This window comes from Syngnathus typhle, linkage group LG1, assembly GCF_033458585.1.
Source record: "Syngnathus typhle isolate RoL2023-S1 ecotype Sweden linkage group LG1, RoL_Styp_1.0, whole genome shotgun sequence".
In the NCBI taxonomy this organism is placed as follows: domain Eukaryota; kingdom Metazoa; phylum Chordata; class Actinopteri; order Syngnathiformes; family Syngnathidae; genus Syngnathus; species Syngnathus typhle.
In genome coordinates, this window is record NC_083738.1 from 7,253,319 (window position 1) to 7,275,843 (window position 22,525).

The following is a 22,525-nucleotide window of genomic DNA, read 5'->3' on the forward strand; positions in this document are numbered from 1 at the left end:
CACTACACTATAGAAACTCGCTTGACTGTTGCACCAGAGCCGTCTTGCAAAAAGTGGCATCACGGACTGGCGACGGAGACGAGTTTTTAAAAGTGGCTGAGAAAAAGTTTGTGGATTTCAGTTCTGCATTCAACACCAATGTGCCACAACAACTCCAAACTTGAAATCCACCAACATCATAGTTCACTTCAATTCCGATGAGGCACCATTTCTGTTGCGAATATGGAGTAACAAATGAGCAAACTAATTCATTTATAATTTAGTTAATAGGGTGGAATTCCACTGCCTGCAGTTAACACAAACTGTCACACAAAAACCACTGCAGTTACGTAATAACTCTGCCGCAAACACAGGTTAACACACTTTTGGTAGACAGCATACCTAAGTTCACATAAACAAAGTAACTCCCCGTCGGGGAATCGAACCCCGGTCTTCCGCGTGACAGGCGGAGATACTGTCCACTATACTAACGAGGAACACGTGTGAAGAAGTTCATGACGCTTGTTTCCACCCGGTTCGAAACGGGGACCTTTGGTGTGTATGGCGAACTTGATAACCACTACGCTATGGAGACTTGTCTGACTGTGATGCGGGAGCCGTCTTGCAAAAAGTGGCATCACGGACTGGCCCTGGAGACGAATTTGTCAAATGCGCTGACAAAAGAGCTATCAAGACTTGTTTCCGTCTGGTTTCGAACTGGAGACCTTTCACCTGTGAGGCGAGCGCGATAACCACTACAACAACACCTGTAGAGAGGGGGGATGAGGCGTGCTTGAGGACTGCGAGGGCCGACCTGTCCCGGGGCATCAAAAAGGCAAAGAGGGCGTTCTCTTGCAAAATTACCGCCCACTTCAAGGACAGCAGGGACGCACGGAGCCTTTGGCAGGGCATTCAGACAATCACGATCTACAAGCCCGCGCCGCAGAGCTGTGAGGGCGACGTCCGTCTGCTCAATGACAGCTACCTACCTACCTCTGGTTTTTAATAGACATGCCAACATGATCTTTATTTATATAGCATTTTCACATGCGCTTGAATTTGAAAATCAAAGGGAGGTGGTCTCTGTTTCTACATTAATGAACGTTGGTGTACTGATGTCACGGTGTTGAAAGAGTTTTGCAGCCCTCTCTTAGAAACACTTTTCATGAACACTTTTCATGCTATCTGCCACAAGCACCGCTTCTTTGCTCGACGCTCGGAACAGCACTTGCCCGCTGAAGGCCACTCCCCCTTCACACGAGCTGCCCCTGTGCCTCTCCGCCGCCAGCGTGAGGGGGGCGCTTGCTGCTATCAACATCCGTAAGGCGGCGGGCCCTGACAACATGCCGGGCCGAGCGCTGAAGGACTGCTCTGGTGAGCTGACGGGTGTCTTCACGGACATCTTTAACACTTCCCTGCAGCAGGCCATCGTCCCGTCGTGTTTCAAAGCTGCCACGATCGTACCTGTGCCGAAGAAACCTGCTCCGTCCTGCTTCAATGACTATCGCCCCGTGGCACTTACGCCCATCATCATGAAGTGCTTTGAGCGGCTTGTCATGGACCACATCTGATCCGTTCTCCCCCCCAAACATTGACCCCTTCCAGTTTGCGTACCGAGCCAAACGGTCCTCTGAGGATGCCATCTGCTCTGCCCTCCACTCTGCCCTCACCCAACTGGAGAGAAGGGACTCGTATGTGAGATTGCTGTTTGTGGACTTCAGTTCTTCCTTCAACACCATTGTGCCACAACGTCTCATCAGCAAACTTGACAAGCTGGGCCTCAGTACCTACCTCTGCAACTGGCCACTGGACTTCCTCTGTCAGAGGCCACAGGTGGTACGTGTTGGCGACAAAATCTCCGCCAGCATCACGCTGAGCACAGGGGCCCCCCAAGGCTGCGTGCTCAGTCCGCTGCTCTTCACCCTCCTGACGCATGACTGCACTGCAACCTACAGCGACAACCGCATAGTGAAGTTTGCTGACGACACGACTCTGGTGGGTCTCATCACCAAGGGAGACGAGACTCGATACAGGTTGGAGGTTGACCTTCTGACCATGTGGTGCAGGGATAACAACCTCCTGCTGAATGTCGACAAGACCAAGGAGATTGTTGTTGCCTTCCGGAAGGGTCACACCCAACACCTGCCGCTGACCATCGACGGTGCTGTGGTGGAGAGAGTGAGCAGCGCCCGGTTCCTGGGGGTGCACATCAGTGAGAATCTCTCCTGGTCCACCAACACCGCATCACTGGCGAAGAAGGCCCAGCGCCGCCTGTACTTTCTGCGGAAACTCAGGCGAGCGAGCGCTCCTCCGGCCGTCATGACTAGTAGCGCAGCAGCTTATTGATTACATGGTCGCCAATAATCAGTCTGGTTTTAGAGCTAATCATTCCACTGAGACAGCACTTGCTAAAGTGACTAACGATCTCCTCATAGCTATGGATTCAAACACTTCGTCTGTACTGTTACTACTCGATCTTAGTGCTGCCTTCGACACTGTAGACTTAGATATTTTATTAGGGCGTCTTAAAAGTTGTGTTGGTATTTCAGGGTCAGCACTAGGCTGGTTCCATTCCTATCTATCAAACAGGACGCACCGAGTGGTCCATGGCAATGCGTCCTCGGAGCTCTATAATGTTACGTGTGGTGTCCCACAGGGATCGGTTCTCGGACCAATCCTTTTTAATATTTATATGATTCCGCTTGGCGACATAATACGTAAATATAATATTAGTTTTCAATGCTATGCGGATGACACCCAATTATATATGCCGTTATCGATGACAGATCCGCGGGATTGTTGTAATCTTGAGGCGTGCCTTGCGGAGATCAAGCAATGGATGTCTTTCAACTTCCTTCGTCTTAACCCAGATAAAACTGAGATGTTGATAATTGGGCCAACTCGTTATCAACACTTATTCAAGGAAACCGCTATAACTATAGATAACCGTACTATCACTCAAAGCGATACTGTAACTAATCTCGGGGTAATATTTGACCAAACTCTCTCCTTTCAAAAGCACATTAAGAATATAACCAGAATTGCGTTTTTTCTTCGTAATATTGCAAAGATTCGTCCGATCCTCTCGACCGGTTATTCATGCGTTCGTCACGTCGCGCCTGGACTACTGTAATGTACTATTGTCGGGTCTTCCTAAGTCCCGCATCAAAAGTCTACAGTTAGTACAAAATGCTGCTGCAAGGCTGCTCTCTCGGACAAGAAAATTTGATCACATTACCCCAATACTAGCCAACTTACATTGGCTCCCGGTCCATTTAAGATGTGATTTCAAGGTTCTTCTATTAACCTATAAATCACTGCATGGCTTAGCGCCTTCATATCTCGTCGACCTAGTTGTTCCTTATGTTCCGTCTCGTAACCTTCGTTTGCAAAACGCTACCCTTTTAGTGGCACCGAGAGCCAAGAAAATGTCTGCAGGCTCTAGAGCATTTTCTATTCGGGCTCCAGAGCTTTGGAATGCCCTACCAATGGATATTAGAACTGCTACCTCAGTAGAAACATTTAAGACACGTCTAAAGACACATTTCTATGACATGGCCTTTAACTTACCTGTAGTGGCCGATTCGGGTGGAGTTTGTTTTCTCTCCCTCTCCACTCCCTCCCTCCCCGGCCGGGGAGGTGGTTAGGTGGCACCCATGCTGACAGCGGCTATCTGGATTCTCGTGGGTTAATTCAGGATGGGGGAACTGCAGCTCAACCTCCTCGTAGACACTGCCAGGACAATTGAGGGCTCCTTCGGCAGCCCTCTGCTCTGACATGGACATCCACTTTTTATTTCATTGATGTTCATGTTGTATCATTTGTGCCATCTCTGCATCCATTCCAACCTGGTGATCCTGAAAGGGGGATCCTTCCATCTGTGGTCCCTTCTCAAGGTTTCTTATTTTCCCCTAGTAGGGGTTTTTAAGTTTTTCCTTGCCCTTTTGGGAGCTTAAGATCAGGGGATGCTTGGAGAATAATTGTCAATTTCTGTCTATGTGAAGCCCTTTGAGACTGCTTGTGATTTAGGGCTATACAAATAAACTTGACTTGACTTGACTACATTTTACCGTGGCACCATTGAGAGCGTCCTCTCCAGCTGTATTGCTGTTTGGGGTGGCAGCTGCACTGACTACAACCTGAAGGCCCTGCAGCGCATAGTGAACACGGCTGGTAAGATTATTGGTGCTTCACTCCCGTCCTTGAAAGACATTTACATCTCCCATCTCACCCGCAAGGCGACCACGATTGTGAGTGATGTGAGTCACCCCGCTCACTCTTTGTTTGAGCTTCTGCCCTCTGGGAAGAGGTACAGGAGCCTGCGCTCCCGCACCACCAGGCTCACCAACAGCTTCATACTCCAGGCTGTTAGGATCCTGAACTCTCTCCCCCTTTCTGCGTAGCGTCCTGTACTTTGCGCTATGCTTACTGTCTGCTGTATGCACACTGGCTCAGTTCTGCGCCTCTTATTTATTGTGTTATTTGTTTATTATTTATTCATCACTAATTATTTATTCATTATTTATTGTTTATGCCTTCTTGTTTTTATTTTGTGTCGTCTACTTGTATGTCTATCGTGTACTATGTCTCGTCACCGTGGGATAGAGGAAACGGAATTTCGGTTTCTTTTTGTGTCTTGACATATGAAGGGATTGACAATAAAGCAGACTGTGACTTGACTTTGACTATGGAAACTGGCCTGACTATTTTATATAGGAGCCGTCTTGCAAAAAGTGGCATCATGGACGTACGCAAGAGACAAAAACTTGCATCACGGACTGGCCCCGGAGAAGAATTTTTCAAAGGGCCTGACAGAAAGATTATCATGGCTTGTTTCCACCCGGTTTCGAACCGGGGACCTTTCGCGTGTGAGGCGAACGTGATAACCACTACACTATGGAAACTTGCCTGGCTGCTCCACGAGAGCCGTCTTGCAAAAAGTTGCATCACGGACTAATTTTGAAGCGGGGACCTTTCGCTTGTGAGGCGTACGTGATAACCACTACACTATGGAAACTCGCTTGACTGTTGCACCAGAGCCGTCTTGCAAAAAGTGGCATCACGGACTGGCGACGGAGACGGATTTTTAAAAGTGGCTGACAAAAGGTTTGTGGATTTCACACAAAAACCACTGCAGTTACGTAATAACTCTGCTGCAAACACAGGTCAACACACTTTTGGTAGACAGCATACCTAAGTTCACATAAACAAAGTAACTCCCCGTCGGGGAATCGAACCCCGGTCTTCCGCGTGACAGGCGGAGATACTGTCCACTATACTAACGAGAAACGCTTGTATGGATTAGGGTCTTTTGTGACTTGTCACTAGAACCGGCCGCATAGTGGTAGGTTAAGAACCACTGATTAAGATGTTTGTTTTTAATAGATATGCCAACATGATCTTTATTTATATAGCATTTTCACACGCGCTTGAATTTGATAACCAGAAGCATGAAAGGACAATCGATCAGCAAGATATTGCCACTGTGGCTTTAATTAAATTGAATTATTATAAGTAACTAATTGTGTAGTTGGAAATTCAATGTGTATAACTCTGTTGGATTGCAAACATTTGTCCCTGTTTTCCAGTAGTAGTAGTAGTAGTAGTAGTAGTATGATGGCGCCGCGGATGGCAGCCACGGTGAGTCGCTCTCTGTTTCTTTGTCTTATTTTGTGTGTTTTCTGTGTCCTCTGCTGTCCATCCCGGATCACCTTTACCAGAGAAGCGCTGTTAAACATTGGACAGTCTTCTTCTGGTATTTTCTCTCCTGTTCTCTCTGATTCAGACTGTTTGTCGGAGATTCTAGCCGGAGCGGCGGTGCTATACAAGCTAGTGCGACGGCGGCGCGGAAAACGAGCCAGAGCACTCGTAAAGCTGAGGGAGAGAGGGTTCCGTTCTGCCCTACCGTCAATTCATCTGGCGAATGTCCGCTCCCTGGCGAACAAGATGGACGAACTGCTGCTCCTCACTTCAAGGAACACGGACTTCAGCAGATCGGCCGCGCTGTGCTTTGTTGAAACGTGGCTCTGCGAACGAACCCCCCAACACGCCGTGGAGCTAGCGGGGTTTAGGCTAACTCGTGCAGATCGCAGCGCGGAGTTCTCCGGAAAATCAAAGGGAGGTGGTCTCTGTTTCTACATTAATGAACGTTGGTGTACTGATGTCACGGTGTTGAAAGAGTTTTGCAGCCCTCTCTTAGAAACACTTTTCATGAACTGCCGGCCGTTCTATTCACCACGGGAGTTCTCCTCAATCGTCATGGCGGCTGTTTACATTCCACCACACGTACGTGCGAGTGACGCCACGCAGATGCTGGCTGACCAGGTAACAGAAACTTCTACCAAATTCACTAATTATTGTTCTGGGTGATCTTAACAGGGCGAACCTCGCACACAAAGAATTTTTCAAAGGGCCTGACAAAAAGATTATCATGGCTTGTTTCCACCCGGTTTCGAACCGGGGACCTTTCGCGTGTGAGGCGAACGTGATAACCACTACACTATGGAAACTTGCCTGGCTGCCCCACGAGAGCCGTCTTGCAAAAAGTTGCATCACGGACTAATTTTGAAGCGGGGACCTTTCGCTTGTGAGGCGTACGTGATAACCACTACACTATGGAAACTCGCTTGACTGTTGCACCAGAGCCGTCTTGCAAAAAGTGGCATCACGGACTGGCGACGGAGACGGATTTTTAAAAGTGGCTGACAAAAGGTTTGTGGATTTCACACAAAAACCACTGCAGTTACGTAATAACTCTGCTGCAAACACAGGTCAACACACTTTTGATAGACAGCATACCTAAGTTCACATAAACAAAGTAACTCCCCGTCGGGGAATCGAACCCCGGTCTTCCGCGTGACAGGCGGAGATACTGTCCACTATACGTTACAAACTCCCCAGATACAGACAGCATGTAACGTGTCCCACCAGAGGGGCACAGACTCTGGACTGCTACACCGTGATCAAGGATGCATACCACTCTGTGGCTCGTGCAGCTTTAGGACTCTCGGACCACTGTCTAGTTCATCTGATCCCGGCCTACAGGCAGAAACTAAAAATTTCTAAGCCTGTGGTGAGGACTGTGAGGAAATGGACAGTGGAGTCAAGGCAGGACCTCCAAGCCTGCTTTGACTGCACCGATTGGGGAGTTTTCGAGGCTGCAACTTCAGACTTGCATGAACTCACTGACACTGTCACATCATACATAAGTTTTTGTGAGGATTGTGTGTGCAGACTAAGACCTTCTGCACGTACAACAACGACAAACCTTGGTTTACACCGAACCTCAGGAGGCTGCACAAAGTCAAGGAGGAGGCCTACAGGAGCGGCGACCACGACCTGTTCAAGCTACATTATGGCTACTACATTCACTACATTATGGAAACTTGTCTGGCTGTGAAGCGGGAGCCGTCTTGCAAAAAGTGGCATCACGGACTGGCGAATAGTTTTTCAAAGGGGCTGACAAAACCATTGATGCAGTCTGTTTCCACCCGGTTTCGAGCCGGGGACCTTTCGCGTGTTAGGCGAATGTGATAACCACTACACTATGGAAACCTGCTGTCTGCCACAAGCGACCCGTCTTGCAGAAAGTTGCATCACGGACTAATTTTGAAGCGGGGACCTATCGCTTGTGAGGCGAACGTGATAACCACTACACTATAGAAACTCGCTTGACTGTTGCACCAGAGCCGTCTTGCAAAAAGTGGCATCACGGACTGGCGACGGAGACGAGTTTTTAAAAGTGGCTGAGAAAAAGTTTGTGGATTTCAGTTCTGCATTCAACACCAATGTGCCACAACAACTCCAAACTTGAAATCCACCAACATCATAGTTCACTTCAATTCCGATGAGGCACCATTTCTGTTGCGAATATGGAGTAACAAATGAGCAAACTAATTCATTTATAATTTAGTTAATAGGGTGGAATTCCACTGCCTGCAGTTAACACAAACTGTCACACAAAAACCACTGCAGTTACGTAATAACTCTGCCGCAAACACAGGTTAACACACTTTTGGTAGACAGCATACCTAAGTTCACATAAACAAAGTAACTCCCCGTCGGGGAATCGAACCCCGGTCTTCCGCGTGACAGGCGGAGATACTGTCCACTATACTAACGAGGAACACGTGTGAAGAAGTTCATGACGCTTGTTTCCACCCGGTTCGAAACGGGGACCTTTGGTGTGTATGGCGAACTTGATAACCACTACGCTATGGAGACTTGTCTGACTGTGATGCGGGAGCCGTCTTGCAAAAAGTGGCATCACGGACTGGCCCTGGAGACGAATTTGTCAAATGCGCTGACAAAAGAGCTATCAAGACTTGTTTCCGTCTGGTTTCGAACTGGAGACCTTTCACCTGTGAGGCGAGCGCGATAACCACTACAACAACACCTGTAGAGAGGGGGGATGAGGCGTGCTTGAGGACTGCGAGGGCCGACCTGTCCCGGGGCATCAAAAAGGCAAAGAGGGCGTTCTCTTGCAAAATTACCGCCCACTTCAAGGACAGCAGGGACGCACGGAGCCTTTGGCAGGGCATTCAGACAATCACGATCTACAAGCCCGCGCCGCAGAGCTGTGAGGGCGACGTCCGTCTGCTCAATGACCTTAACCGCTTCTTTGCTCGCTTCGACGCTCGGAACAGCACTTGCCCGCTGAAGGCCACTCCCCCTTCACACGAGCTGCCCCTGTGCCTCTCCGCCGACAGCGTGAGGGGGGCGCTTGCCGCTATCAACATCCGTAAGGCGGCGGGCCCTGACAACATCCCGGGTCGAGCGCTGAAGGACTGCGCTGGTGAGCTGACGGGTGTCTTCTTTAACACTTCCCTGCAGCAGGCCATCGTCCCGTCGTGTTTCAAAGCTGCCACCATCGTACCTGTGCCCAAGAAACCTGCTCCGTCCTGCTTCAATGACTATCGCCCCGTGGCATTTACGCCCATCATCATGAAGTGCTTTGAGCGGCTTGTCATGGAGCACATCCGATCCGTTCTCCCCCCCCACCAGTTCCTACCTCTGCAACTGGCCACTGGACTTCCTCTGTCAGAGGCCACAGGTGGTACGTGTTGGCGACAAAATCTCCGCCAGCATCACGCTGAGCACAGGGGCCCCCCAAGGCTGCGTGCTCAGTCCGCTGCTCTTCACCCTCCTGACGCATGACTGCACTGCAACCTACAGCGACAACCGCATAGTGAAGTTTGCTGATGACACGACTCTGGTGGGTCTCATCACCAAGGGAGACGAGACTCAATACAGGTTGGAGGTTGACCTTCTGACTACGTGGTGCAGGGAAAACAACATCCTGCTGAATGTCGACAAGACCAAGGAGATTGTTGTTGACTTCCGGAAGGGTCACACCCAACACCTGCCACTGACCATCGACGGTGCTGTGGTGGAGACAGTGAGCAACGCCCGGTTCCTGGGGGTGCACATCAGTGAGAATCCCTCCTGGTCCACCAACACCGCATCACTGGCGAAGAAGGCCCAGCGCCGCCTGTACTGTCTGCGGAAACTCAGGCGAGCGAGCGCTCCTCCGGCCGTCATGACTACATTTTACCGTGGCACCATTGAGAGCGTCCTCTCCAGCTGTATTGCTGTTTGGGGTGGCAGCTGCACTGACTACAACCTGAAGGCCCTGCAGCGCATAGTGAACACGGCTGGTAAGATTATTGGTGCTTCACTCCCGTCCTTGAAAGACATTTACATCTCCCATCTCACCCGCAAGGCGACCACGATTGTGAGTGATGTGAGTCACCCCGCTCACTCTTTGTTTGAGCTTCTACCCTCTGGGAAGAGGTACAGGAGCCTGCGCTCCCGCACCACTAGGCTCACCAACAGCTTCATACTCCAGGCTGTTAGGATCCTGAACTCTCTCCCCCTTTCTGCGTAGCGTCCTGTACTTTGCGCTATGCTTACTGTCTGCTGTATGCACACTGGCTCAGTTCTGCGCCTCTTATTTATTGTGTTATTTGTTTATTATTTATTCATCACTCATTATTTATTCATTATTTATTGTTTGTGCCTTCTTGTTTTTATTTTGTGTCGTCTACTTGTATGTCTATCGTGTACTATGTCTCGTCACCGTGGGATAGAGGAAACGGAATTTCGGTTTCTTTTTGTGTCCTGACATATGAAGGGATTGACAATAAAGCAGACTGTGACTTGACTTTGACTATGGAAACTGGCCTGACTATTTTATATAGGCGCCGTCTTGCAAAAAGTGGCATCATGGACGTGCGCAAGAGACAAAAAGTTGCATCACGGACTGGCCCCGGAGAAGAATTTTTCAAAGGGCCTGACAAAAAGATTATCATGGCTTGTTTCCACCCGGTTTCGAACCGGGGACCTTTCGCGTGTGAGGCGAACGTGATAACCACTACACTATGGAAACTTACCTGGCTGCCCCACGAGAGACGTCTTGCAATAAGTTGCATCACGGACTAATTTTGAAGCGGGGACCTTTCGCTTGTGAGGCGTACGTGATAACCACTACACTATGGAAACTCGCTTGACTGTTGCACCAGAGCCGTCTTGCAAAAAGTGGCATCACGGACTGGCGACGGAGACGGATTTTTAAAAGTGGCTGACAAAAGGTTTGTGGATTTCACACAAAAACCACTGCAGTTACGTAATAACTCTGCTGCAAACACAGGTCAACACACTTTTGGTAGACAGCATACCTAAGTTCACATAAACAAAGTAACTCCCCGTCGGGGAATCGAACCCCGGTCTTCCACGTGACAGGCGGAGATACTGTCCACTATACTAACGAGAAACGCTTGTATAGGTTAGGGTCTTTTGTGACTTGTCACTAGAACCGGCCGCATAGTGGTAGGTTAAGAACCACTGATTAAGATGTTTGTTTTTAATAGATATGCCATCATGATCTTTATTTATATAGCATTTTCACACGCGCTTGAATTTGATAACCAGAAGCATGAAAGGACAATCGATCAGCAAGATATTGCCACTGTGGCTTTAATTAAATTGAATTATTATAGGTAACTAATTGTGTAGTTGGAAATTCAATGTGTATAACTCTGTTGGATTGCAAACATTTGTCCCTGTTTTCCAGTAGTAGTAGTAGTAGTAGTAGTAGTATGATGGCGCCGCGGATGGCAGCCACGGTGAGTCGCTCTCTGTTTCTTTGTCTTATTTTGTGTGTTTTCTGTGTCCTCTGCTGTCCATCCCGGATCACTTTTACCAGAGAAGCGCTGTTAAACATTGGACAGTCTTCTTCTGGTATTTTCTCTCCTGTTCTCTCTGATTCAGACTGTTTGTCGGAGATTCTAGCCGGAGCAGCGGTGCTATACAAGCTAGTGCGACGGCGGCGCGGAAAACGAGCCAGAGCACTCGTAAAGCTGAGGCAGAGAGGGTTCCGTTCTGCCCTACCGTCAATTCATCTGGCGAATGTCCGCTCCCTGGCGAACAAGATGGACGAACTGCTGCTCCTCACTTCAAGGAACACGGACTTCAGCAGATCGGCCGCGCTGTGCTTCGTTGAAACGTGGCTCTGCGAACGAACCCCCCAACACGCCGTGGAGCTAGCGGGGTTTAGGCTAACTCGTGCAGATCGCAGCGCGGAGTTCTCCGGAAAATCAAAGGGAGGTGGTCTCTGTTTCTACATTAATGAACGTTGGTGTACTGATGTCACGGTGTTGAAAGAGTTTTGCAGCCCTCTCTTAGAAACACTTTTCATGAACTGCCGGCCGTTCTATTCACCACGGGAGTTCTCCTCAATCGTCATGGCGGCTGTTTACATTCCACCACACGTACGTGCGAGTGAAGCCACGCAGATGCTGGCTGACCAGGTAACAGAAACTTCTACCAAATTCACTAATTATTGTTCTGGGTGATCTTAACAGGGTGAACCTCGCACACAAAGAATTTTTCAAAGGGCCTGACAAAAAGATTATCATGGCTTGTTTCCACCCGGTTTCGAACCGGGGACCTTTCGCGTGTGAGGCGAATGTGATAACCACTACACTATGGAAACTTGCCTGGCTGCCCCACGAGAGCCGTCTTGCAAAAAGTTGCATCACGGACTAATTTTGAAGCGGGGACCTTTCGCTTGTGAGGCGTACGTGATAACCACTACACTATGGAAACTCGCTTGACTGTTGCACCAGAGCCGTCTTGCAAAAAGTGGCATCACGGACTGGCGACGGAGACGGATTTTTAAAAGTGGCTGACAAAAGGTTTGTGGATTTCACACAAAAACCACTGCAGTTACGTAATAACTCTGCTGCAAACACAGGTCAACACACTTTTGGTAGACAGCATACCTAAGTTCACATAAACAAAGTAACTCCCCGTCGGGGAATCGAACCCCGGTCTTCCGCGTGACAGGCGGAGGTACTGTCCACTATACGTTACAAACTCCCCAGATACAGACAGCATGTAACGTGTCCCACCAGAGGGGCACAGACTCTGGACCACTGCTACACCGTGATCAAGGATGCATACCACTCTGTGGCTCGTGCAGCTTTAGGACTCTCGGACCACTGTCTAGTTCATCTGATCCCGGCCTACAGGCAGAAACTAAAAATTTCTAAGCCTGTGGTGAGGACTGTGAGGAAATGGACAGTGGAGTCAAGGCAGGACCTCCAAGCCTGCTTTGACTGCACCGATTGGGGAGTTTTCGAGGCTGCAACTTCAGACTTGCATGAACTCACTGACACTGTCACATCATACATAAGTTTTTGTGAGGATTGTGTGTGCAGACTAAGACCTTCTGCACGTACAACAACGACAAACCTTGGTTTACACCGAACCTCAGGAGGCTGCACAAAGTCAAGGAGGAGGCCTACAGGAGCGGCGACCACGACCTGTTCAAGCTACAATATGGGTACTACATTCACTACATTATGGAAACTTGTCTGGCTGTGAAGCGGGAGCCGTCTTGCAAAAAGTGTCATCACGGACTGGCGCCAGAGAATAGTTTTTCAAAGGGGCTGACAAAAACATTGATGCGGTCTGTTTCCACCCGGTTTCGAGCCGGGGACCTTTCGCGTGTTAGGCGAATGTGATAACCACTACACTATGGAAACCTGCTGTCTGCCACAAGCGACCCGTCTTGCAAAAAGTTGCATCACGGACTCATTTTGAAGCGGGGACCAATCGCTTGTGAGGCGAACGTGATAACCACTACACTATAGAAACTCGCTTGACTGTTGCACCAGAGCCGTCTTGCAAAAAGTGGCATCACGGACTGGCGACGGAGACGGGTTTTTAAAAGTGGCTGACAAAAAGTTTGTGGATTTCAGTTCTGCATTCAACACCAATGTGCCACAACAACTCCAAACTTGAAATCCACAAACATCATAGTTCACTTCAATTCCGATGAGGCACCATTTCTGTTGCGAATATGGAGTAACAAATGAGCAAACTGATTCATTTATAATTTAGTTAATAGGGTGGAATTCCACTGCCTGCAGTTAACACAAACTGTCACACAAAAACCACTGCAGTTACGTAATAACTCTGCCGCAAACACAGGTTAACACACTTTTGGTAGACAGCATACCTAAGTTCACATAAACAAAGTAACTCCCCGTCGGGGAATCGAACCCCGGTCTTCCGCGTGACAGGCGGAGATACTGTCCACTATACTAACGAGGAAGTTTATGACACTTGTTTACACCCGGTTCGAAACGGGGACCTTTGGTGTGTATGGCGAACTTGATAACCACTACGCTATGGAGACTTGTCTGACTGTGATGCGGGAGCCGTCTTGCAAAAAGTGGCATCATGGACTGGCCCTGGAGACGAATTTGTCAAATGCGCTGACAAAAGAGCTAGTATGACTTGGTTCCGTCTGGTTTCTAACTGGAGACCTTTCACCTGTGAGGCGAGCGCGATAACCACTACAACAACACCTGTAGAGAGGGGGGATGAGGCGTGCTTGAGGACTGCGAGGGCCGACCTGTCCCGGGGCATCAAAAAGGCAAAGAGGGCGTTCTCTTGCAAAATTACCGCCCACTTCAAGGACAGCAGGGACGCACGGAGCCTTTGGCAGGGCATTCAGACAATCACGATCTACAAGCCCGCGCCGCAGAGCTGTGAGGGCGACGTCCGTCTGCTCAATGACAGCTACCTACCTACCTCTGGTTTTTAATAGACATGCCAACATGATCTTTATTTATATAGCATTTTCACATGCGCTTGAATTTGAAAATCAAAGGGAGGTGGTCTCTGTTTCTACATTAATGAACGTTGGTGTACTGATGTCACGGTGTTGAAAGAGTTTTGCAGCCCTCTCTTAGAAACACTTTTCATGAACACTTTTCATGCTATCTGCCACAAGCACCGCTTCTTTGCTCGACGCTCGGAACAGCACTTGCCCGCTGAAGGCCACTCCCCCTTCACACGAGCTGCCCCTGTGCCTCTCCGCCGCCAGCGTGAGGGGGGCGCTTGCCGCTATCAACATCCGTAAGGCGGCGGGCCCTGACAACATGCCGGGCCGAGCGCTGAAGGACTGCTCTGGTGAGCTGACGGGTGTCTTCACGGACATCTTTAACACTTCCCTGCAGCAGGCCATCGTCCCGTCGTGTTTCAAAGCTGCCACGATCGTACCTGTGCCGAAGAAACCTGCTCCGTCCTGCTTCAATGACTATCGCCCCGTGGCACTTACGCCCATCATCATGAAGTGCTTTGAGCGGCTTGTCATGGACCACATCTGATCCGTTCTCCCCCCCAAACATTGACCCCTTCCAGTTTGCGTACCGAGCCAAACGGTCCTCTGAGGATGCCATCTGCTCTGCCCTCCACTCTGCCCTCACCCAACTGGAGAGAAGGGACTCGTATGTGAGATTGCTGTTTGTGGACTTCAGTTCTTCCTTCAACACCATTGTGCCACAACGTCTCATCAGCAAACTTGACAAGCTGGGCCTCAGTACCTACCTCTGCAACTGGCCACTGGACTTCCTCTGTCAGAGGCCACAGGTGGTACGTGTTGGCGACAAAATCTCCGCCAGCATCACGCTGAGCACAGGGGCCCCCCAAGGCTGCGTGCTCAGTCCGCTGCTCTTCACCCTCCTGACGCATGACTGCACTGCAACCTACAGCGACAACCGCATAGTGAGGTTTGCTGACGACACGACTCTGGTGGGTCTCATCACCAAGGGAGACGAGACTCAATACAGGTTGGAGGTTGACCTTCTGACCATGTGGTGCAGGGATAACAACCTCCTGCTGAATGTCGACAAGACCAAGGAGATTGTTGTTGCCTTCCGGAACGGTCACACCCAACACCTGCCGCTGACCATCGACGGTGCTGTGGTGGAGAGAGTGAGCAGCGCCCGGTTCCTGGGGGTGCACATCAGTGAGAATCTCTCCTGGTCCACCAACACCGCATCACTGGCGAAGAAGGCCCAGCGCCGCCTGTACTTTCTGCGGAAACTCAGGCGTGCGAGCGCTCCTCCGGCCGTCATGACTAGTAGCGCAGCAGCTTATTGATTACATGGTCGCCAATAATCAGTCTGGTTTTAGAGCTAATCATTCCACTGAGACAGCACTTGCTAAAGTGACTAACGATCTCCTCATAGCTATGGATTCAAACACTTCGTCTGTACTGTTACTACTCGATCTTAGTGCTGCCTTCGACACTGTAGACTTAGATATTTTATTAGGGCGTCTTAAAAGTTGTGTTGGTATTTCAGGGTCAGCACTAGGCTGGTTCCATTCCTATCTATCAAACAGGACGCACCGAGTGGTCCATGGCAATGCGTCCTCGGAGCTCTATAATGTTACGTGTGGTGTCCCACAGGGATCGGTTCTCGGACCAATCCTTTTTAATATTTATATGATTCCGCTTGGCGACATAATACGCAAATATAATATTAGTTTTCAATGCTATGCGGATGACACCCAATTATATATGCCGTTATCGATGACAGATCCGCGGGATTGTTGTAATCTTGAGGCGTGCCTTGCGGAGATCAAGCAATGGATGTCTTTCAACTTCCTTCGTCTTAACCCAGATAAAACTGAGATGTTGATAATTGGGCCAACTCGTTATCAACACTTATTCAAGGAAACCGCTATAACTATAGATAACCGTACTATCACTCAAAGCGATACTGTAACTAATCTCGGGGTAATATTTGACCAAACTCTCTCCTTTCAAAAGCACATTAAGAATATAACCAGAATTGCGTTTTTTCTTCGTAATATTGCAAAGATTCGTCCGATCCTCTCGACCGGTTATTCATGCGTTCGTCACGTCGCGCCTGGACTACTGTAATGTACTATTGTCGGGTCTTCCTAAGTCCCGCATCAAAAGTCTACAGTTAGTACAAAATGCTGCTGCAAGGCTGCTCTCTCGGACAAGAAAATTTGATCACATTACCCCAATACTAGCCAACTTACATTGGCTCCCGGTCCATTTAAGATGTGATTTCAAGGTTCTTCTATTAACCTATAAATCACTGCATGGCTTAGCGCCTTCATATCTCGTCGACCTAGTTGTTCCTTATGTTCCGTCTCGTAACCTTCGTTCGCAAAACGCTACCCTTTTAGTGGCACCGAGAGCCAAGAAAATGTCTGCAGGCTCTAGAGCATTTTCTATTCGGGCTCCAGAGCTTTGGAATGCCCTACCAATGGATATTAGAACTGCTACCTCAGTAGAAACATTTAAGACACGTCTAAAGACACATTTCTATGACATGGCCTTTAACTTACCTGTAGTGGCCGATTCGGGTGGAGTTTGTTTTCTCTCCCTCTCCACTCCCTCCCTCCCCGGCCGGGGAGGTGGTTAGGTGGCACCCATGCTGACAGCGGCTATCTGGATTCTCGTGGGTTAATTCAGGATGGGGGAACTGCAGCTCAACCTCCTCGTAGACACTGCCAGGACAATTGAGGGCTCCTTCGGCAGCCCTCTGCTCTGACATGGACATCCACTTTTTATTTCATTGATGTTCATGTTGTATCATTTGTGCCATCTCTGCATCCATTCCAACCTGGTGATCCTGAAAGGGGGATCCTTCCATCTGTGGTCCCTTCTCAAGGTTTCTTATTTTCCCCTAGTAGGGGTTTTTAAGTTTTTCCTTGCCCTTTTGGGAGCTTAAGATCAGGGGATGCTTGGAGAATAATTGTCAATTTCTGTCTATGTGAAGCCCTTTGAGACTGCTTGTGATTTAGGGCTATACAACTAAACTTGACTTGACTTGACTACATTTTACCGTGGCACCATTGAGAGCGTCCTCTCCAGCTGTATTGCTGTTTGGGGTGGCAGCTGCACTGACTACAACCTGAAGGCCCTGCAGCGCATAGTGAACACGGCTGGTAAGATTATTGGTGCTTCACTCCCCTCCTTGAAAGACATTTACATCTCCCATGTCACCCGCAAGGCGACCACGATTGTGAGTGATGTGAGTCACCCTGCTCACTCTTTGTTTGAGCTTTTGCCCTCTGGGAAGAGGTACAGGAGCCTGCGCTCCCGCACCACCAGGCTCACCAACAGCTTCATACTCCAGGCTGTTAGGATCCTGAACTCTCTCCCCCTTTCTGCGTAGCGTCCTGTACTTTGCGCTATGCTTACTGTCTGCTGTATGCACACTGGCTCAGTTCTGCGCCTCTTATTTATTGTGTTATTTGTTTATTATTTATTCATCACTCATTATTTATTCATTATTTATTGTTTGTGCCTTCTTGTTTTTATTTTGTGTCGTCTACTTGTATGTCTATCGTGTACTATGTCTCGTCACCGTGGGATAGAGGAAACGGAATTTCGGTTTCTTTTTGTGTCTTGACATATGAAGGGATTGACAATAAAGCAGACTGTGACTTGACTTTGACTATGGAAACTGGCCTGACTATTTTATATAGGAGCCGTCTTGCAAAAAGTGGCATCATGGACGTGCGCAAGAGACAAAAAGTTGCATCACGGACTGGCCACGGAGAAGAATTTTTCAAAGGGCCTGACGAAAAGATTATCATGGCTTGTTTCCACCCGGTTTCGAACCGGGGACCTTTCGCGTGTGAGGCGAACGTGATAACCACTACACTATGGAAACTCGCTTGGCTGCCCCATGAGAGCCGTCTTGCAAAAAGTTGCATCACGGACTAATTTTGAAGCTGGGACCTTTCGCTTGTGAGGCGTACGTGATAACAACTACACTATGGAAACTCGCTTGACTGTTGCACCAGAGCCGTCTTGCAAAAAGTGGCATCACGGACTGGCGCCAGAGAATAGTTTTTCAAAGGGGCTGACAAAAACATTGATGCGGTCTGTTTCCACCCGGTTTCGAGCCGGGGACCTTTCGCGTGTTAGGCGAATGTGATAACCACTACACTATGGAAACATGCTGTCTGCCACAAGCGACCCGTCTTGCAAAAAGTTGCATCACGGACTAATTTTGAAGCGGGGACCTATCGCTTGTGAGGCGAACGTGATAACCACTACACTATAGAAACTCGCTTGACTGTTGCACTAGAGCCGTCTTGCAAAAAGTGGCATCACGGACTGGCGACGGAGACGAGTTTTTAAAAGTTGCTGACAAAAAGTTTGTGGATTTCAGTTCTGCATTCAACACCAATGTGCCACAACAACTCCAAACTTGAAATCCACCAACATCATAGTTCACTTCAATTCCGATGAGGCACCATTTCTGTTGCGAATATGGAGTAACAAATGAGCAAACTAATTCATTTATAATTTAGTTAATAGGGTGGAATTCCACTGCCTGCAGTTAACACAAACTGTCACACAAAAACCACTGCAGTTACGTAATAACTCTGCCGCAAACACAGGTTAACACACTTTTGGTAGACAGCATACCTAAGTTCACATAAACAAAGTAACTCCCCGTCGGGGAATCGAACCCCGGTCTTCCGCGTGACAGGCGGAGATACTGTCCACTATACTAACGAGGAACACGTGTGAAGAAGTTCATGACGCTTGTTTCCACCCGGTTCGAAACGGGGACCTTTGGTGTGTATGGCGAACTTGATAACCACTACGCTATGGAGACTTGTCTGACTGTGATGCGGGAGCCGTCTTGCAAAAAGTGGCATCACGGACTGGCCCTGGAGACGAATTTGTCAAATGCGCTGACAAAAGAGCTATTATGACTTGGTTCCGTCTGGTTTCTAACTGGAGACCTTTCACCTGTGAGGCGAGCGCGATAACCACTACAACAACACCTGTAGAGAGGGGGGATGAGGCGTGCTTGAGGACTGCGAGGGCCGACCTGTCCCGGGGCATCAAAAAGGCAAAGAGGGCGTTCTCTTGCAAAATTACCGCCCACTTCAAGGACAGCAGGGACGCACGGAGCCTTTGGCAGGGCATTCAGACAATCACGATCTACAAGCCAGCGCCGCAGAGCTGTGAGGGCGACGTCCGTCTGCTCAATGACCTTAACCGCTTCTTTGCTCGCTTCGACGCTCGGAAGAGCACTTGCCCGCTGAAGGCCACTCCCCCTTCACACGAGCTGCCCCTGTGCCTCTCCGCCGACAGCGTGAGGGGGGCGCTTGCCGCTATCAACATCTGTAAGGCGGCGGGCCCTGACAACATCCCGGGTCGAGCGCTGAAGGACTGCGCTGGTGAGCTGACGGGTGTCTTCTTTAACACTTCCCTGCAGCAGGCCATCGTCCCGTCGTGTTTCAAAGCTGCCACCATCGTACCTGTGCCCAAAAAACCTACTCCGTCCTGCTTCAATGACTATCGCCCCGTGGCACTTACGTCCATCATCATGAAGTGCTTTGAGGGGCTTGTCATGGAGCACATCCGATCCGTTCTCCCCCCCACCAGTACCTACCTCTGCAACTGGCCACTGGACTTCCTCTGTCAGAGGCCACAGGTGGTACGTGTTGGCGACAAAATCTCCGCCAGCATCACGCTGAGCACAGGGGCCCCCCAAGACTGCGTGCTCAGTCCGCTGCTCTTCACCCTCCTGACGCATGACTGCACTGCAACCTACAGCGACAACCGCATAGTGAAGTTTGCTGATGACACGACTCTGGTGGGTCTCATCACCAAGGGAGACGAGACTCAATACAGGTTGGAGGTTGACCTTCTGACTACGTGGTGCAGGGAAAACAACATCCTGCTGAATGTCGACAAGACCAAGGAGATTGTTGTTGACTTCCGGAAGGGTCACACCCAACACCTGCCACTGACCATCGACGTTGCTGTGGTGGAGAGAGTGAGCAGCGCCTGGTTCCTGGGGGTGCACATCAGTGAGAATCCCTCCTGGTCCACCAACACCGCATCACTGGCGAAGAAGGCCCAGCGCCGCCTGTACTTTCTGCGGAAACTCAGGCGAGCGAGCGCTCCTCCGGCCGTCATGACTACATTTTACCGTGGCACCATTGAGAGCGTCCTCTCCAGCTGTATTGCTGTTTGGGGTGGCAGCTGCACTGACTACAACCTGAAGGCCCTGCAGCGCATAGTGAACACGGCTGGTAAGATTATTGGTGCTTCACTCCCGTCCTTGAAAGACATTTACATCTCCCATCTCACCCGCAAGGCGACCACGATTGTGAGTGATGTGAGTCACCCCGCTCACTCTTTGTTTGAGCTTCTGCCCTCTGGGAAGAGGTACAGGAGCCTGCGCTCCCGCACCACCAGGCTCACCAACAGCTTCATACTCCAGGCTGTTAGGATCCTGAACTCTCTCCCCCTTTCTGCGTAGCGTCCTGTACTTTGCGCTATGCTTACTGTCTGCTGTATGCACACTGGCTCAGTTCTGCGCCTCTTATTTATTGTGTTATTTGTTTATTATTTATTCATCACTAATTATTTATTCATTATTTATTGTTTATGCCTTCTTGTTTTTATTTTGTGTCGTCTACTTGTATGTCTATCGTGTACTATGTCTCGTCACCGTGGGATAGAGGAAACGGAATTTCGGTTTCTTTTTGTGTCTTGACATATGAAGGGATTGACAATAAAGCAGACTGTGACTTGACTTTGACTATGGAAACTGGCCTGACTATTTTATATAGGAGCCGTCTTGCAAAAAGTGGCATCATGGACGTACGCAAGAGACAAAAACTTGCATCACGGACTGGCCCCGGAGAAGAATTTTTCAAAGGGCCTGACAGAAAGATTATCATGGCTTGTTTCCACCCGGTTTCGAACCGGGGACCTTGCGCGTGTGAGGCGAACGTGATAACCACTACACTATGGAAACTTGCCTGGCTGCTCCACGAGAGCCGTCTTGCAAAAAGTTGCATCACGGACTAATTTTGAAGCGGGGACCTTTCGCTTGTGAGGCGTACGTGATAACCACTACACTATGGAAACTCGCTTGACTGTTGCACCAGAGCCGTCTTGCAAAAAGTGGCATCACGGACTGGCGACGGAGACGGATTTTTAAAAGTGGCTGACAAAAGGTTTGTGGATTTCACACAAAAACCACTGCAGTTACGTAATAACTCTGCTGCAAACACAGGTCAACACACTTTTGGTAGACAGCATACCTAAGTTCACATAAACAAAGTAACTCCCCGTCGGGGAATCGAACCCCGGTCTTCCGCGTGACAGGCGGAGATACTGTCCACTATACTAACGAGAAACGCTTGTATGGATTAGGGTCTTTTGTGACTTGTCACTAGAACCGGCCGCATAGTGGTAGGTTAAGAACCACTGATTAAGATGTTTGTTTTTAATAGATATGCCAACATGATCTTTATTTATATAGCATTTTCACACGCGCTTGAATTTGATAACCAGAAGCATGAAAGGACAATCGATCAGCAAGATATTGCCACTGTGGCTTTAATTAAATTGAATTATTATAGGTAACTAATTGTGTAGTTGGAAATTCAATGTGTATAACTCTGTTGGATTGCAAACATTTGTCCCTGTTTTCCAGTAGTAGTAGTAGTAGTAGTAGTAGTATGATGGCGCCGCGGATGGCAGCCACGGTGAGTCGCTCTCTGTTTCTTTGTCTTATTTTGTGTGTTTTCTGTGTCCTCTGCTGTCCATCCCGGATCACCTTTACCAGAGAAGCGCTGTTAAACATTGGACAGTCTTCTTCTGGTATTTTCTCTCCTGTTCTCTCTGATTCAGACTGTTTGTCGGAGATTCTAGCCGGAGCGGCGGTGCTATACAAGCTAGTGCGACGGCGGCGCGGAAAACGAGCCAGAGCACTCGTAAAGCTGAGGGAGAGAGGGTTCCGTTCTGCCCTACCGTCAATTCATCTGGCGAATGTCCGCTCCCTGGCGAACAAGATGGACGAACTGCTGCTCCTCACTTCAAGGAACACGGACTTCAGCAGATCGGCCGCGCTGTGCTTTGTTGAAACGTGGCTCTGCGAACGAACCCCCCAACACGCCGTGGAGCTAGCGGGGTTTAGGCTAACTCGTGCAGATCGCAGCGCGGAGTTCTCCGGAAAATCAAAGGGAGGTGGTCTCTGTTTCTACATTAATGAACGTTGGTGTACTGATGTCACGGTGTTGAAAGAGTTTTGCAGCCCTCTCTTAGAAACACTTTTCATGAACTGCCGGCCGTTCTATTCACCACGGGAGTTCTCCTCAATCGTCATGGCGGCTGTTTACATTCCACCACACGTACGTGCGAGTGACGCCACGCAGATGCTGGCTG

The 22,525-nt window shown here is 49.3% G+C and overlaps 13 non-coding genes across 13 annotated transcripts; all 13 read right to left on the reverse strand.

Annotated features, from left to right (window-relative positions):
- Nucleotides 1–404: 404 nt before the first annotated feature.
- Nucleotides 405–476, reverse strand: trnad-guc (transfer RNA aspartic acid (anticodon GUC)). Its single transcript has one exon. It is a non-coding gene; the product is annotated as a tRNA-Asp (tRNA).
- A 4,334-nt stretch (nucleotides 477–4,810) lies between these two features.
- trnav-cac (transfer RNA valine (anticodon CAC)) lies at nucleotides 4,811–4,883 on the reverse strand. Its single transcript has one exon. It is a non-coding gene; the product is annotated as a tRNA-Val (tRNA).
- Nucleotides 4,884–6,415: 1,532 nt separating this feature from the next.
- trnav-cac (transfer RNA valine (anticodon CAC)) lies at nucleotides 6,416–6,488 on the reverse strand. Its single transcript has one exon. It is a non-coding gene; the product is annotated as a tRNA-Val (tRNA).
- A 972-nt stretch (nucleotides 6,489–7,460) lies between these two features.
- trnav-aac (transfer RNA valine (anticodon AAC)) lies at nucleotides 7,461–7,533 on the reverse strand. Its single transcript has one exon. It is a non-coding gene; the product is annotated as a tRNA-Val (tRNA).
- A 499-nt stretch (nucleotides 7,534–8,032) lies between these two features.
- Nucleotides 8,033–8,104, reverse strand: trnad-guc (transfer RNA aspartic acid (anticodon GUC)). Its single transcript has one exon. It is a non-coding gene; the product is annotated as a tRNA-Asp (tRNA).
- A 2,189-nt stretch (nucleotides 8,105–10,293) lies between these two features.
- trnav-cac (transfer RNA valine (anticodon CAC)) lies at nucleotides 10,294–10,366 on the reverse strand. Its single transcript has one exon. It is a non-coding gene; the product is annotated as a tRNA-Val (tRNA).
- Nucleotides 10,367–11,898: 1,532 nt separating this feature from the next.
- trnav-cac (transfer RNA valine (anticodon CAC)) lies at nucleotides 11,899–11,971 on the reverse strand. The gene has a single exon. It is a non-coding gene; the product is annotated as a tRNA-Val (tRNA).
- Nucleotides 11,972–12,952: 981 nt separating this feature from the next.
- trnav-aac (transfer RNA valine (anticodon AAC)) lies at nucleotides 12,953–13,025 on the reverse strand. The gene has a single exon. It is a non-coding gene; the product is annotated as a tRNA-Val (tRNA).
- A 499-nt stretch (nucleotides 13,026–13,524) lies between these two features.
- On the reverse strand, nucleotides 13,525–13,596 carry trnad-guc (transfer RNA aspartic acid (anticodon GUC)). Its single transcript has one exon. It is a non-coding gene; the product is annotated as a tRNA-Asp (tRNA).
- Nucleotides 13,597–17,917: 4,321 nt separating this feature from the next.
- trnav-cac (transfer RNA valine (anticodon CAC)) lies at nucleotides 17,918–17,990 on the reverse strand. The gene has a single exon. It is a non-coding gene; the product is annotated as a tRNA-Val (tRNA).
- Nucleotides 17,991–18,205: 215 nt separating this feature from the next.
- Nucleotides 18,206–18,278, reverse strand: trnav-aac (transfer RNA valine (anticodon AAC)). Its single transcript has one exon. It is a non-coding gene; the product is annotated as a tRNA-Val (tRNA).
- Nucleotides 18,279–18,777: 499 nt separating this feature from the next.
- trnad-guc (transfer RNA aspartic acid (anticodon GUC)) lies at nucleotides 18,778–18,849 on the reverse strand. Its single transcript has one exon. It is a non-coding gene; the product is annotated as a tRNA-Asp (tRNA).
- Nucleotides 18,850–21,037: 2,188 nt separating this feature from the next.
- On the reverse strand, nucleotides 21,038–21,110 carry trnav-cac (transfer RNA valine (anticodon CAC)). The gene has a single exon. It is a non-coding gene; the product is annotated as a tRNA-Val (tRNA).
- Between the last annotated feature and the right edge of the window lie 1,415 nt (nucleotides 21,111–22,525).